This window comes from Anomaloglossus baeobatrachus, chromosome 11 (assembly GCF_048569485.1).
Source record: "Anomaloglossus baeobatrachus isolate aAnoBae1 chromosome 11, aAnoBae1.hap1, whole genome shotgun sequence".
Lineage (NCBI taxonomy): Eukaryota > Metazoa > Chordata > Amphibia > Anura > Aromobatidae > Anomaloglossus > Anomaloglossus baeobatrachus.
Genome location: NC_134363.1, coordinates 191,721,498 through 191,735,878, shown reverse-complemented (window position 1 = coordinate 191,735,878; position 14,381 = coordinate 191,721,498).

Sequence of the window (14,381 nt, the reverse complement as noted above, 5' to 3'; positions counted from 1 at the left end):
GTCTCTGGCGCTGATGTCTCTGGTGCTGATGTCTCTGGTGCTGATGTCCCTTGTGCTGCTGTCCCTGGTGCTGATGTCTCTGGTGCTGATGTCTCTGGTGCTGATGTCTCTGGTGCTGCTGTCCCTGGTGCTGATGTCTCTGGTGCTGCTGTCCCTGGTGCTGATGTCTCTGGTGCTGCTGTCTCTGGTGCTGATGTCCCTGGTGCTGATGTCTCTGGTGCTGATGTCCCTGGTGCTGCTGTCTCTGGTGCTGATGTCTCTGGTGCTGATGTCTCTGGTGCTGATGTCTCTGGTGCTGCTGTCCCTGGTGCTGATGTCTCTGGTGCGGCTGTCTCTGGTGCTGATGTCCCTGGTGCTGATGTCTCTGGTGCTGATGTCTCTGGTGCTGCTGTCTCTGGTGCTGCTGTCCCTGGTGCTGCTGTCCCTGGTGCAGATGTCTCTGGTGCTGATGTCCCTGGTGCTGATGTCTCTGGCGCTGATGTCTCTGGTGCTGATGTCTCTGGTGCTGATGTCCCTTGTGCTGCTGTCCCTGGTGCTGATGTCTCTGGTGCTGATGTCTCTGGTGCTGATGTCTCTGGTGCTGCTGTCCCTGGTGCTGATGTCTCTGGTGCTGCTGTCCCTGGTGCTGATGTCTCTGGTGCTGCTGTCTCTGGTGCTGATGTCCCTGGTGCTGATGTCTCTGGTGCTGATGTCCCTGGTGCTGCTGTCTCTGGTGCTGATGTCCCTGGTGCTGATGTCTCTGGTGCTGATGTCTCTGGTGCTGATGTCTCTGGTGCTGCTGTCCCTGGTGCTGCTGTCCCTGGTGCTGCTGTCTCTGGTGCTGCTGTCCCTGGTGCTGATGTCTCTGGCGCTGATGTCTCTGGTGCTGATGTCTCTGGTGCTGATGTCCCTGGTGCTGATGTCCCTGGTGCTGATGTCTCTGGTGCTGCTGTCCCTGGTGCTGCTGTCCCTGGTGCTGCTGTCTCTGGTGCTGCTGTCTCTGGTGCTGCTGTCCCTGGTGCTGATGTCTCTGGCGCTGATGTCTCTGGCGCTGATGTCTCTGGCGCTGATGTCTCTGGCGCTGATGTCTCTGGTGCTGATGTCTCTGGTGCTGATGTCTCTGGTGCTGATGTCTCTGGCGCTGATGTCTCTGGTGCTGCTGTCCCTGGTGCTGATGTCTCTGGCGCTGATGTCTCTGGTGCTGATGTCTCTGGTGCTGATGTCTCTGGTGCTGATGTCTCTGGTGCTGATGTCCCTGGTGCTGCTGTCCCTGGTGCTGATGTCTCTGGTGCTGATGTCTCTGGTGCTGATGTCTCTGGTGCTGCTGTCCCTGGTGCTGATGTCTCTGGTGCTGCTGTCCCTGGTGCTGATGTCTCTGGTGCTGCTGTCTCTGGTGCTGATGTCCCTGGTGCTGATGTCTCTGGTGCTGCTGTCCCTGGTGCTGATGTCTCTGGCGCTGATGTCTCTGGTGCTGATGTCCCTGGTGCTGATGTCCCTGGTGCTGCTGTCCCTGGTGCTGATGTCTCTGGTGCTGATGTCCCTGGTGCTGCTGTCCCTGGTGCTGATGTCTCTGGTGCTGCTGTCTCTGGTGCTGCTGTCCCTGGTGCTGCTGTCCCTGGTGCTGCTGTCTCTGGTGCTGCTGTCCCTGGTGCTGCTGTCCCTGGTGCTGATGTCTCTGGTGCTGATGTCCCTGGTGCTGCTGTCCCTGGTGCTGCTGTCCCTGGTGCTGCTGTCTCTGGTGCTGCTGTCTCTGGTGCTGCTGTCCCTGGTGCTGATGTCTCTGGTGCTGCTGTCTCTGGTGCTGCTGTCTCTGGTGCTGCTGTCCCTGGTGCTGCTGTCCCTGGTGCAGATGTCTCTGGTGCTGATGTCCCTGGTGCTGCTGTCCCTGGTGCTCATGTCCCTGGTGCTGCTGTCCCTGGTGCTGCTGTCCCTGGTGCTGCTGTCTCTGGTGCTGCTGTCTCTGGTGCTGCTGTCCCTGGTGTTGATGTCCCTGGTGCTGATGTCTCTGGTGCTGCTGTCCCTGGTGCTGATGTCTCTGGTGCTGATGTCCCTGGTGCTGATGTCTCTGGTGCTGATGTCCCTGGTGCTGATGTCCCTGGTGCTGATGTCCCTGGCTCTGATGTCCCTGGTGCTGCTGTCTCTGGCGCTGCTGTCTCTGGTGCTGCTGTCTCTGGCACTGCTGTCTCTGGTGCTGCTATCCCTGGTGCTGATGTCCCTGGTGCTGATGTCTCTGGTGCTGCTGTCCCTGGTGCTGCTGTCCCTGGTGCTGCTGTCCCTGGTGCTGATGTCCCTGGCTCTGATGTCCCTGGTGCTGCTGTCCCTGGTGCTGATGTCCCTGGCTCTGATGTCTCTGGTGCTGAGGTCCCTGGTGCTGATGTCTCTGGTGCTGATGTCTCTGGTGCTGATGTCCCTGGTGCTGATGTCTCTGGTGCTGATGTCTCTGGTGCTGATGTCTCTGGTGCTGATGTCCCTGGTGCTGATGTCTCTGGTGCTGATGTCCCTGGTGCTGCTGTATCTGGTGCTGATGTCCCTGGTGCTGATGTCCCTGGTGCTGATGTCCCTGGTGCTGATGTCTCTGGTGCTGATGTCCCTGGTGCTGATGTCTCTGGTGCTGATGTCTCTGGTGCTGATGTCTCTGGTGCTGATGTCTCTGGTGCTGATGTCCCTGGTGCTAATGTCTCTGGTGCTGATGTCCCTGGTGCTGATGTCTCTGGTGCTGATGTCTCTGGTGCTGATGTCTCTGGTGCTGATGTCTCTGGCGCTGCTGTCCCTGGTGCTGATGTCTCTGGTGCTGATGTCCCTGGTTCTGCTGTCCCTGGTGCTGATGTCCCTGGTGCTGCTGTCCCTGGTGCTGCTGTCCCTGGTGCTGATGTCTCTGGTGCTGCTGTCTCTGGTGCTGCTGTCCCTGGTGCTGATGTCTCTGGTGCTGCTGTCCCTGGTGCTGATGTCCCTGGTGCTGATGTCTCTGGTGCTGCTGTCTCTGGTGCTGCTGTCCCTGGTGCTGCTGTCCCTGGTGCTGCTGTCTCTGGTGCTGCTGTCCCTGGTGCTGCTGTCCCTGGTGCTGATGTCTCTGGTGCTGATGTCCCTGGTGCTGCTGTCCCTGGTGCTGCTGTCCCTGGTGCTGCTGTCTCTGGTGCTGCTGTCTCTGGTGCTGCTGTCCCTGGTGCTGATGTCTCTGGTGCTGCTGTCTCTGGTGCTGCTGTCTCTGGTGCTGCTGTCCCTGGTGCTACTGTCCCTGGTGCAGATGTCTCTGGTGCTGATGTCCCTGGTGCTGCTGCCCCTGGTGCTGCTGTCCCTGGTGCTCATGTCCCTGGTGCTGCTGTCCCTGGTGCTGCTGTCCCTGGTGCTGCTGTCTCTGGTGCTGCTGTCTCTGGTGCTGCTGTCCCTGGTGTTGATGTCCCTGGTGCTGATGTCTCTGGTGCTGCTGTCCCTGGTGCTGATGTCCCTGGCTCTGATGTCCCTGGTGCTGCTGTCTCTGGTGCTGATGTCCCTGGTGCTGATGTCTCTGTTACTGATGTCCCTAGTGCTGCTATCCCTGGTGCTGATGTACCAGCCCTGCTGTCCCTGGTGCTGCTGTCCCTGGTGCTGATGTCCCTGGCTCTGATTTCCCTGGTGCTGATGTCTCTGGTGCTGCTGTCCCTGGTGCTGATGTCCCTGGTGCTGATGTCCCTGGTGCTGATGTCCCTGGCTCTGATGTCCCTGGTGCTGCTGTCTCTGGCGCTGCTGTCTCTGGTGCTGCTGTCTCTGGCACTGCTGTCTCTGGTGCTGCTGTCCCTGGTGCTGATGTCTCTGGTGCTGCTGTCCCTGGTGCTGATGTCTCTGGTGCTGCTGTCCCTGGTGCTGCTGTCCCTGGTGCTGCTGTCCCTGGTGCTGATGTCCCTGGCTCTGATGTCCCTGGTGCTGCTGTCCCTGGTGCTGATGTCCCTGGCTCTGATGTCTCTGGTGCTGATGTCTCTGGTGCTGATATCTCTGGTGCTGATGTCTCTGGTGCTGATGTCCCTGGTGCTGATGTCTCTGGTGCTGATGTCTCTGGTGCTGATGTCTCTGGTGCTGATGTCCCTGGTGCTGATGTCTCTGGTGCTGATGTCCCTGGTGCTGCTGTCTCTGGTGCTGATGTCTCTGGTGCTGATGTCCCTGGTGCTGATGTCTCTGGTGCTGATGTCCCTGGTGCTGATGTCTCTGGTGCTGATGTCTCTGGTGCTGATGTCTCTGGTGCTGATGTCTCTGGTGCTGATGTCCCTGGCGCTGATGTCTCTGGTGCTGATGTCCCTGGTGCTGATGTCTCTGGTGCTGATGTCCCTGGTGCTGATGTCCCTGGTGCTGATGTCTCTGGTGCTGATGTCTCTGGTGCTGCTGTCCCTGGTGCTGCTGTCCCTGGTGCTGATGTCTCTGGTGCTGCTGTCTCTGGTGCTGCTGTCCCTGGTGCTGCTGTCCCTGGTGCTGCTGTCTCTGGTGCTGCTGTCCCTGGTGCTGATGTCTCTGGTGCTGATGTCTCTGGCGCTGATGTCTCTGGTGCTGCTGTCCCTGGTGCTGATGTCTCTGGCGCTGATGTCTCTGGTGCTGATGTCTCTGGTGCTGATGTCTCTGGTGCTGATGTCTCTGGTGCTGATGTCCCTGGTGCTGCTGTCCCTGGTGCTGATGTCTCTGGTGCTGATGTCTCTGGTGCTGATGTCTCTGGTGCTGCTGTCCCTGGTGCTGATGTCTCTGGTGCTGCTGTCCCTGGTGCTGATGTCTCTGTTGCTGCTGTCTCTGGTGCTGATGTCCCTGGTGCTGATGTCTCTGGTGCTGCTGTCCCTGGTGCTGATGTCTCTGGCGCTGATGTCTCTGGTGCTGATGTCCCTGGTGCTGATGTCCCTGGTGCTGCTGTCCCTGGTGCTGATGTCTCTGGTGCTGATGTCCCTGGTGCTGCTGTCCCTGGTGCTGATGTCTCTGGTGCTGCTGTCTCTGGTGCTGCTGTCCCTGGTGCTGCTGTCCCTGGTGCTGCTGTCTCTGGTGCTGCTGTCCCTGGTGCTGCTGTCCCTGGTGCTGATGTCTCTGGTGCTGATGTCCCTGGTGCTGCTGTCCCTGGTGCTGCTGTCCCTGGTGCTGCTGTCTCTGGTGCTGCTGTCTCTGGTGCTGCTGTCCCTGGTGCTGATGTCTCTGGTGCTGCTGTCTCTGGTGCTGCTGTCTCTGGTGCTGCTGTCCTTGGTGCTGCTGTCCCTGGTGCAGATGTCTCTGGTGCTGATGTCCCTGGTGCTGCTGTCCCTGGTGCTGCTGTCCCTGGTGCTCATGTCCCTGGTGCTGCTGTCCCTGGTGCTGCTGTCCCTGGTGCTGCTGTCTCTGGTGCTGCTGTCTCTGGTGCTGCTGTCCCTGGTGTTGATGTCCCTGGTGCTGATGTCTCTGGTGCTGCTGTCCCTGGTGCTGATGTCTCTGGTGCTGATGTCCCTGGTGCTGATGTCTCTGGTGCTGATGTCCCTGGTGCTGATGTCCCTGGTGCTGATGTCCCTGGCTCTGATGTCCCTGGTGCTGCTGTCTCTGGCGCTGCTGTCTCTGGTGCTGCTGTCTCTGGCACTGCTGTCTCTGGTGCTGCTATCCCTGGTGCTGATGTCCCTGGTGCTGATGTCTCTGGTGCTGCTGTCCCTGGTGCTGCTGTCCCTGGTGCTGCTGTCCCTGGTGCTGATGTCCCTGGCTCTGATGTCCCTGGTGCTGCTGTCCCTGGTGCTGATGTCCCTGGCTCTGATGTCTCTGGTGCTGAGGTCCCTGGTGCTGATGTCTCTGGTGCTGATGTCTCTGGTGCTGATGTCCCTGGTGCTGATGTCTCTGGTGCTGATGTCTCTGGTGCTGATGTCTCTGGTGCTGATGTCCCTGGTGCTGATGTCTCTGGTGCTGATGTCCCTGGTGCTGCTGTCTCTGGTGCTGATGTCCCTGGTGCTGATGTCCCTGGTGCTGATGTCCCTGGTGCTGATGTCTCTGGTGCTGATGTCCCTGGTGCTGATGTCTCTGGTGCTGATGTCTCTGGTGCTGATGTCTCTGGTGCTGATGTCTCTGGTGCTGATGTCCCTGGTGCTGATGTCTCTGGTGCTGATGTCCCTGGTGCTGATGTCTCTGGTGCTGATGTCTCTGGTGCTGATGTCTCTGGTGCTGATGTCTCTGGCGCTGCTGTCCCTGGTGCTGATGTCTCTGGTGCTGATGTCCCTGGTTCTGCTGTCCCTGGTGCTGATGTCCCTGGTGCTGCTGTCCCTGGTGCTGCTGTCCCTGGTGCTGATGTCTCTGGTGCTGCTGTCTCTGGTGCTGCTGTCCCTGGTGCTGATGTCTCTGGTGCTGCTGTCCCTGGTGCTGATGTCCCTGGTGCTGATGTCTCTGGTGCTGCTGTCTCTGGTGCTGCTGTCCCTGGTGCTGCTGTCCCTGGTGCTGCTGTCTCTGGTGCTGCTGTCCCTGGTGCTGCTGTCCCTGGTGCTGATGTCTCTGGTGCTGATGTCCCTGGTGCTGCTGTCTCTGGTGCTGCTGTCCCTGGTGCTGCTGTCTCTGGTGCTGCTGTCTCTGGTGCTGCTGTCCCTGGTGCTGATGTCTCTGGTGCTGCTGTCTCTGGTGCTGCTGTCTCTGGTGCTGCTGTCCCTGGTGCTACTGTCCCTGGTGCAGATGTCTCTGGTGCTGATGTCCCTGGTGCTGCTGCCCCTGGTGCTGCTGTCCCTGGTGCTCATGTCCCTGGTGCTGCTGTCCCTGGTGCTGCTGTCCCTGGTGCTGCTGTCTCTGGTGCTGCTGTCTCTGGTGCTGCTGTCCCTGGTGTTGATGTCCCTGGTGCTGATGTCTCTGGTGCTGCTGTCCCTGGTGCTGATGTCTCTGGCGCTGATGTCTCTGGCGCTGATGTCTCTGGTGCTGATGTCTCTGGCGCTGATGTCTCTGGTGCTGATGTCCCTTGTGCTGCTGTCCCTGGTGCTGATGTCTCTGGTGCTGATGTCTCTGGTGCTGATGTCTCTGGTGCTGCTGTCCCTGGTGCTGATGTCTCTGGTGCTGCTGTCCCTGGTGCTGATGTCTCTGGTGCTGATGTCCCTGGTGCTGATGTCTCTGGTGCTGATGTCCCTGGTGCTGCTGTCTCTGGTGCTGATGTCCCTCGTGCTGATGTCTCTGGTGCTGATGTCTCTGGTGCTGATGTCTCTGGTGCTGCTGTCCCTGGTGCTGATGTCTCTGGTGCTGCTGTCTCTGGTGCTGATGTCCCTGGTGCTGATGTCTCTGGTGCTGATGTCTCTGGTGCTGCTGTCTCTGGTGCTGCTGTCCCTGGTGCTGCTGTCCCTGGTGCAGATGTCTCTGGTGCTGATGTCCCTGGTGCTGATGTCTCTGGCGCTGATGTCTCTGGTGCTGATGTCTCTGGTGCTGATGTCCCTTGTGCTGCTGTCCCTGGTGCTGATGTCTCTGGTGCTGATGTCTCTGGTGCTGATGTCTCTGGTGCTGCTGTCCCTGGTGCTGATGTCTCTGGTGCTGCTGTCCCTGGTGCTGATGTCTCTGGTGCTGCTGTCTCTGGTGCTGATGTCCCTGGTGCTGATGTCTCTGGTGCTGATGTCCCTGGTGCTGCTGTCTCTGGTGCTGATGTCCCTGGTGCTGATGTCTCTGGTGCTGATGTCTCTGGTGCTGATGTCTCTGGTGCTGCTGTCCCTGGTGCTGCTGTCCCTGGTGCTGCTGTCTCTGGTGCTGCTGTCCCTGGTGCTGATGTCTCTGGCGCTGATGTCTCTGGTGCTGATGTCCCTGGTGCTGATGTCCCTGGTGCTGATGTCCCTGGTGCTGATGTCTCTGGTGCTGATGTCCCTGGTGCTGCTGTCCCTGGTGCTGATGTTTCTGGTGCTGATGTCCCTGGTGCTGATGTCTCTGGTGCTGATGTCCCTGGTGCTGCTGTCCCTGGTGCTGATGTCGCTGGTGCTGCTGTCCCTGGTGCTGCTGTCTCTGGTGCTGCTGTCTCTGGTGCTGATGTCCCTGGTGCTGATGTCTCTGGTGCTGATGTCTCTGGTGCTGCTGTCCCTGGTGCTGATGTCTCTGGTGCTGATGTCTCTGGTGCTGATGTCTCTGGCGCTGATGTCTCTGGTGCTGATGTCTCTGGTGCTGCTGTCCCTGGTGCTGATGTCTCTGGCGCTGATGTCCCTGGTGCTGCTGTCCCTGGTGCTGATGTCCCTGGTGCTGCTGTCCCTGGTGCTGATGTCTCTGGTGCTGATGTCCCTGGTGCTGCTGTCCCTGGTGCTGATGTCTCTGGTGCTGATGTCTCTGGTGCTGATGTCTCTGGTGCTGCTGTCCCTGGTGCTGATGTCTCTGGTGCTGATGTCTCTGGTGCTGATGTCTCTGGTGCTGATGTCTCTGGTGCTGATGTCCCTGGTGCTGATGTCCCTGGTGCTGATGTCCCTGGTGCTGATGTCCCTGGTGCTGATATCTCTGGTGCTGATGTCTCTGGTGCTGATGTCCCTGGTGCTGATGTCTCTGGTGCTGATGTCCCTGGTGCTGATGTCTCTGGTGCTGATGTCCCTGGTGCTGATGTCCCTGGTGCTGATGTCTCTGGCGCTGATTTCTCTGGCGCTGATGTCTCTGGTGCTGATGTCCCTGGTGCTGATGTCCCTGGTGCTGATGTCCCTTGTGCTGATGTCCCTGGTGCTGATGTCCCTGGTGCTGATGTCTCTGGTGCTGATGTCCCTGGTGCTGATGTCCCTGGTGCTGATGTCCCTGGTGCTGATGTCTCTGGTGCTGATGTCTCTGGTGCTGATGTCCCTTGTGCTGATGTCCCTTGTGCTGATGTCTCTGGTGCTGATGTCCCTGGCTCTGTTGTCCCTGGTGCTGATGTCCCTGGTGCTGATGTCTCTGGTGCTGATGTCTCTGGCTCTGTTGTCCCTGGTGCTGATGTCCCTGGTGCTGATGTCTCTGGTGCTGATGTCTCTGGCTCTGTTGTCCCTGGTGCTGATGTCCCTGGTGCTGATGTCTCTGGTGCTGATGTCTCTGGTGCTGATGTCTCTGGCTCTGTTGTCCCTGGTGCTGATGTCTCTGGTGCTGCTGTCCCTGGTGCTGCTGTCTCTGGTGCTGCTGTCTCTGGTGCTGCTGTCTCTGGTGCTGCTGTCCCTGGTGCTGCTGTCCCTGGTGCTGATGTCTCTGGTGCTGCTGTCCCTGCTGCTGTCACTGGTGCTGATGTCTCTGGTGCTGATGTCTCTGGTGCTGCTGTCTCTGGCTCTGTTGTCCCTGGTGCTGATGTCTCTGGTGCTGCTGTCTCTGGTGCTGCTGTCTCTGGTGCTGATGTCCCTGGTGCTGATGTCCCTGGTGCTGATGTCCCTGGTGCTGCTGTCTCTGGTGCTGATGTCTCTGGTGCTGAGTTCTCTGGTTCTGCTGTCCCTGGTGCTTATGTCTCTGGTGCTCATGTCCCTGGTGCTGATGTCTCTGGTGCTGATGTCCCTGGTGCTGATGTCCCTGGTGCTGATGTCCCTGGTGCTGATGTCTCTGGTGCTGATGTCCCTGGTGCTGATGTCTCTGGTGCTGATGTCTCTGGTGCTGATGTCTCTGGTGCTGATGTCCCTGGTGCTGATGTCTCTGGTGCTGATGTCCCTGGTGCTGATGTCTCTGGTGCTGATGTCTCTGGTGCTGATGTCTCTGGTGCTGATGTCTCTGGCGCTGCTGTCCCTGGTGCTGATGTCTCTGGTGCTGATGTCCCTGGTTCTGCTGTCCCTGGTGCTGATGTCCCTGGTGCTGCTGTCCCTGGTGCTGCTGTCCCTGGTGCTGATGTCTCTGGTGCTGCTGTCTCTGGTGCTGCTGTCCCTGGTGCTGATGTCTCTGGTGCTGCTGTCCCTGGTGCTGATGTCCCTGGTGCTGATGTCTCTGGTGCTGCTGTCTCTGGTGCTGCTGTCCCTGGTGCTGCTGTCCCTGGTGCTGCTGTCTCTGGTGCTGCTGTCCCTGGTGCTGCTGTCCCTGGTGCTGATGTCTCTGGTGCTGATGTCCCTGGTGCTGCTGTCCCTGGTGCTGCTGTCCCTGGTGCTGCTGTCTCTGGTGCTGCTGTCTCTGGTGCTGCTGTCCCTGGTGCTGATGTCTCTGGTGCTGCTGTCTCTGGTGCTGCTGTCTCTGGTGCTGCTGTCCCTGGTGCTACTGTCCCTGGTGCAGATGTCTCTGGTGCTGATGTCCCTGGTGCTACTGCCCCTGGTGCTGCTGTCCCTGGTGCTCATGTCCCTGGTGCTGCTGTCCCTGGTGCTGCTGTCCCTGGTGCTGCTGTCTCTGGTGCTGCTGTCTCTGGTGCTGCTGTCCCTGGTGTTGATGTCCCTGGTGCTGATGTCTCTGGTGCTGCTGTCCCTGGTGCTGATGTCTCTGGCGCTGATGTCTCTGGCGCTGATGTCTCTGGTGCTGATGTCTCTGGCGCTGATGTCTCTGGTGCTGATGTCTCTGGTGCTGCTGTCTCTGGTGCTGATGTCTCTGGCGCTGATGTCTCTGGTGCTGCTGTCCCTGGTGCTGATGTCTCTGGCGCTGATGTCTCTGGTGCTGATGTGTCTGGTGCTGATGTCCCTTGTGCTGCTGTCCCTGGTGCTGATGTCTCTGGTGCTGATGTCTCTGGTGCTGATGTCTCTGGTGCTGCTGTCCCTGTTGCTGATGTCTCTGGTGCTGCTGTCCCTGGTGCTGATGTCTCTGGTGCTGCTGTCTCTGGTGCTGATGTCCCTGGTGCTGATGTCTCTGGTGCTGATGTCCCTGGTGCTGCTGTCTCTGGTGCTGATGTCCCTGGTGCTGATGTCTCTGGTGCTGATGTCTCTGGTGCTGATGTCTCTGGTGCTGCTGTCCCTGGTGCTGATGTCTCTGGTGCTGCTGTCTCTGGTGCTGATGTCCCTGGTGCTGATGTCTCTGGTGCTGATGTCTCTGGTGCTGCTGTCTCTGGTGCTGCTGTCCCTGGTGCTGCTGTCCCTGGTGCAGATGTCTCTGGTGCTGATGTCCCTGGTGCTGATGTCTCTGGCGCTGATGTCTCTGGTGCTGATGTCTCTGGTGCTGATGTCCCTTGTGCTGCTGTCCCTGGTGCTGATGTCTCTGGTGCTGATGTCTCTGGTGCTGATGTCTCTGGTGCTGCTGTCCCTGGTGCTGATGTCTCTGGTGCTGCTGTCCCTGGTGCTGATGTCTCTGGTGCTGCTGTCTCTGGTGCTGATGTCCCTGGTGCTGATGTCTCTGGTGCTGATGTCCCTGGTGCTGCTGTCTCTGGTTCTGATGTCCCTGGTGCTGATGTCTCTGGTGCTGATGTCTCTGGTGCTGCTGTCCCTGGTGCTGATGTCTCTGGTGCTGCTGTCCCTGGTGCTGATGTCTCTGGTGCTGCTGTCTCTGGTGCTGATGTCCCTGGTGCTGATGTCTCTGGTGCTGATGTCCCTGGTGCTGCTGTCTCTGGTGCTGATGTCCCTGGTGCTGATGTCTCTGGTGCTGATGTCTCTGGTGCTGATGTCTCTGGTGCTGCTGTCCCTGGTGCTGATGTCTCTGGTGCTGCTGTCTCTGGTGCTGATGTCCCTGGTGCTGATGTCTCTGGTGCTGATGTCTCTGGTGCTGCTGTCTCTGGTGCTGCTGTCCCTGGTGCTGCTGTCCCTGGTGCAGATGTCTCTGGTGCTGATGTCCCTGGTGCTGATGTCTCTGGCGCTGATGTCTCTGGTGCTGATGTCTCTGGTGCTGATGTCCCTTGTGCTGCTGTCCCTGGTGCTGATGTCTCTGGTGCTGATGTCTCTGGTGCTGATGTCTCTGGTGCTGCTGTCCCTGGTGCTGATGTCTCTGGTGCTGCTGTCCCTGGTGCTGATGTCTCTGGTGCTGCTGTCTCTGGTGCTGATGTCCCTGGTGCTGATGTCTCTGGTGCTGATGTCCCTGGTGCTGCTGTCTCTGGTTCTGATGTCCCTGGTGCTGATGTCTCTGGTGCTGATGTCTCTGGTGCTGATGTCTCTGGTGCTGCTGTCCCTGGTGCTGCTGTCCCTGGTGCTGCTGTCTCTGGTGCTGCTGTCCCTGGTGCTGATGTCTCTGGCGCTGATGTCTCAGGTGCTGATGTCCCTGGTGCTGATGTCCCTGGTGCTGATGTCCCTGGTGCTGATGTCTCTGGTGCTGATGTCCCTGGTGCTGCTGTCCCTGGTGCTGATGTCTCTGGTGCTGATGTCCCTGGTGCTGATGTCTCTGGTGCTGATGTCCCTGGTGCTGCTGTCCCTGGTGCTGATGTCTCTGGTGCTGCTGTCCCTGGTGCTGCTGTCTCTGGTGCTGCTGTCTCTGGTGCTGATGTCCCTGGTGCTGATGTCTCTGGTGCTGATGTCTCTGGTGCTGCTGTCCCTGGTGCTGATGTCTCTGGTGCTGATGTCTCTGGTGCTGATGTCCCTGGTGCTGATGTCTCTGGTGCTGATGTCCCTGGTGCTGATGTCTCTGGTGCTGATGTCTCTGGTGCTGCTGTCCCTGGTGCTGATGTCTCTGGTGCTGCTGTCTCTGGTGCTGCTGTCCCTGGTGCTGATGTCTCTGGCGCTGCTGTCTCTGGTGCTGATGTCTCTGGTGCTGATGTCTCTGGCGCTGATGTCTCTGGTGCTGATGTCTCTGGTGCTGCTGTCCCTGGTGCTGCTGTCCCTGGTGCTGATGTCTCTGGTGCTGCTGTCCCTGCTGCTGTCACTGGTGCTGATGTCTCTGGCGCTGATGTCTCTGGCGCTGATGTCTCTGGCTCTGTTGTCCCTGGTGCTGATGTCCCTGGTGCTGATGTCTCTGGTGCTGATGTCTCTGGCTCTGTTGTCCCTGCTGCTGCTGTCTCTGGTGCTGATGTCTCTGGTGCTGATGTCTCTGGCGCTGATGTCTCTGGTGCTGCTGTCTCTGGTGCTGCTGTCCCCGGCGCTGCTGTCTCTGGCACTACTGTCCCTGGTGCTGATGTCCCCGACGCTGTTCTCCCTGGTGCTGATGTCTCTGGCGCTGCTGCTGCTTCCGGGTCCGCGGTGCACGGAATATTCATGAGCATAATGAGCTGGCCTGGAAGCAAGTTACAGTAGCGCCAAAGACAGCAGCACTGGAGACAGGTGAGTATAGAAAATCATTTTATTTCACAGACACGTTTTCTCCGGTACATGTCTCACAGATCACATCAGTGTGCGGTCCGTGTGACATTGTTGCTGCCTGAGAAAAATGGCATTGTCTCCATGCGGAACAGACAGACACGCGTGAGCTCCATACAGACACGTGCTCTTTGTGAAAACACTGATGTACGTGCAGATCCATTGATTTCATTATGTCTGTGTATGTCCGTGTCTCCGGCATCATATGTACTGGAATCACTGACGTGTGAAGGGGACCTTAGATAGTGGTACTGCGACTTGCAGCACTTTGTACCGCGCCCTGGACAAGGTGAGAAATCTAATCAGACGCACTAAACACCCGACAGGTTCACGAATGGCGTCCAAACAAATGATCATGCGACAAAACGTCCATCCTGCAGCTTGGGGCGCGCTGCTAATGTGCATGTGCTATCTCTCCTGAGCACATTTCAGGGCTCTCGCCTTCATTAAGACACTTGATGTGTTTCGCAGGTGCAGTTATTAAAGAAGAAAGTACATTGTTTATCACCATATAGAATGACAGAGACGGCAGCGGAGGGCGGGCGCCGGGACTGATGTTCATTATGTTATATTTGGTTTATCGGGGATTAAAGCACAGACTTATTTAATTACTTTCTGCTTTGTCGCCACATTTACTAACTGCTTTATTTCCATACAGATAGAGATGATTCAATTAGTGGAAGAAGTGGTTGAATCAATTATGGAATATTTATTAGACGTTGCGTTATTTTGCATTAAATACAATGTGTTTGAGTGGGAAGATTAATTATGATAATGAGATAACGAGGAGAAATATTATCAGACCTGGAATTGCGGGAAACATTGGGAGCGCCGGTGGAGGCACAAACCGGGGCCGGGACTAATGACGGCGCGGAGCAGCAAATCTTCCCTTATATATCTCTACGGTTCAGGACAAAATACAATCTGATGGAAGAAAGGAGCCAATTTGTCCGTCTCGTCTGCGCATTTTCCTGGCTGCAGTGAAATGAAGCCCATCTTACAAAGTTACTTCACAAATATCTCCCAAACTTTCACTCATCTGATGAGAAGCAAAAATAAAAATCTGCGAGATTGTGAAACAAGAGGCGAGAAAGACAATGAACACTTTGTGATGTTCCTGGACGCTCCGGATATTCCGGGAGAGCCCAGCAGTCACACTGTCTACCCTTATACACACCGTCTACCCCTATACACACCGTCTACCCTTATACACACCGTCTACCCTTATACACACCGTCTACCCTTATACACACCGTCTACCCTTATACACACCGTCTACCCTTATACACACCGTCTACCCTTATACACACCGTCTACCCTTATACACACCGTCTACCCTTATACACACCGTCTACCCTTATACACACCGTCTACCCTTATACA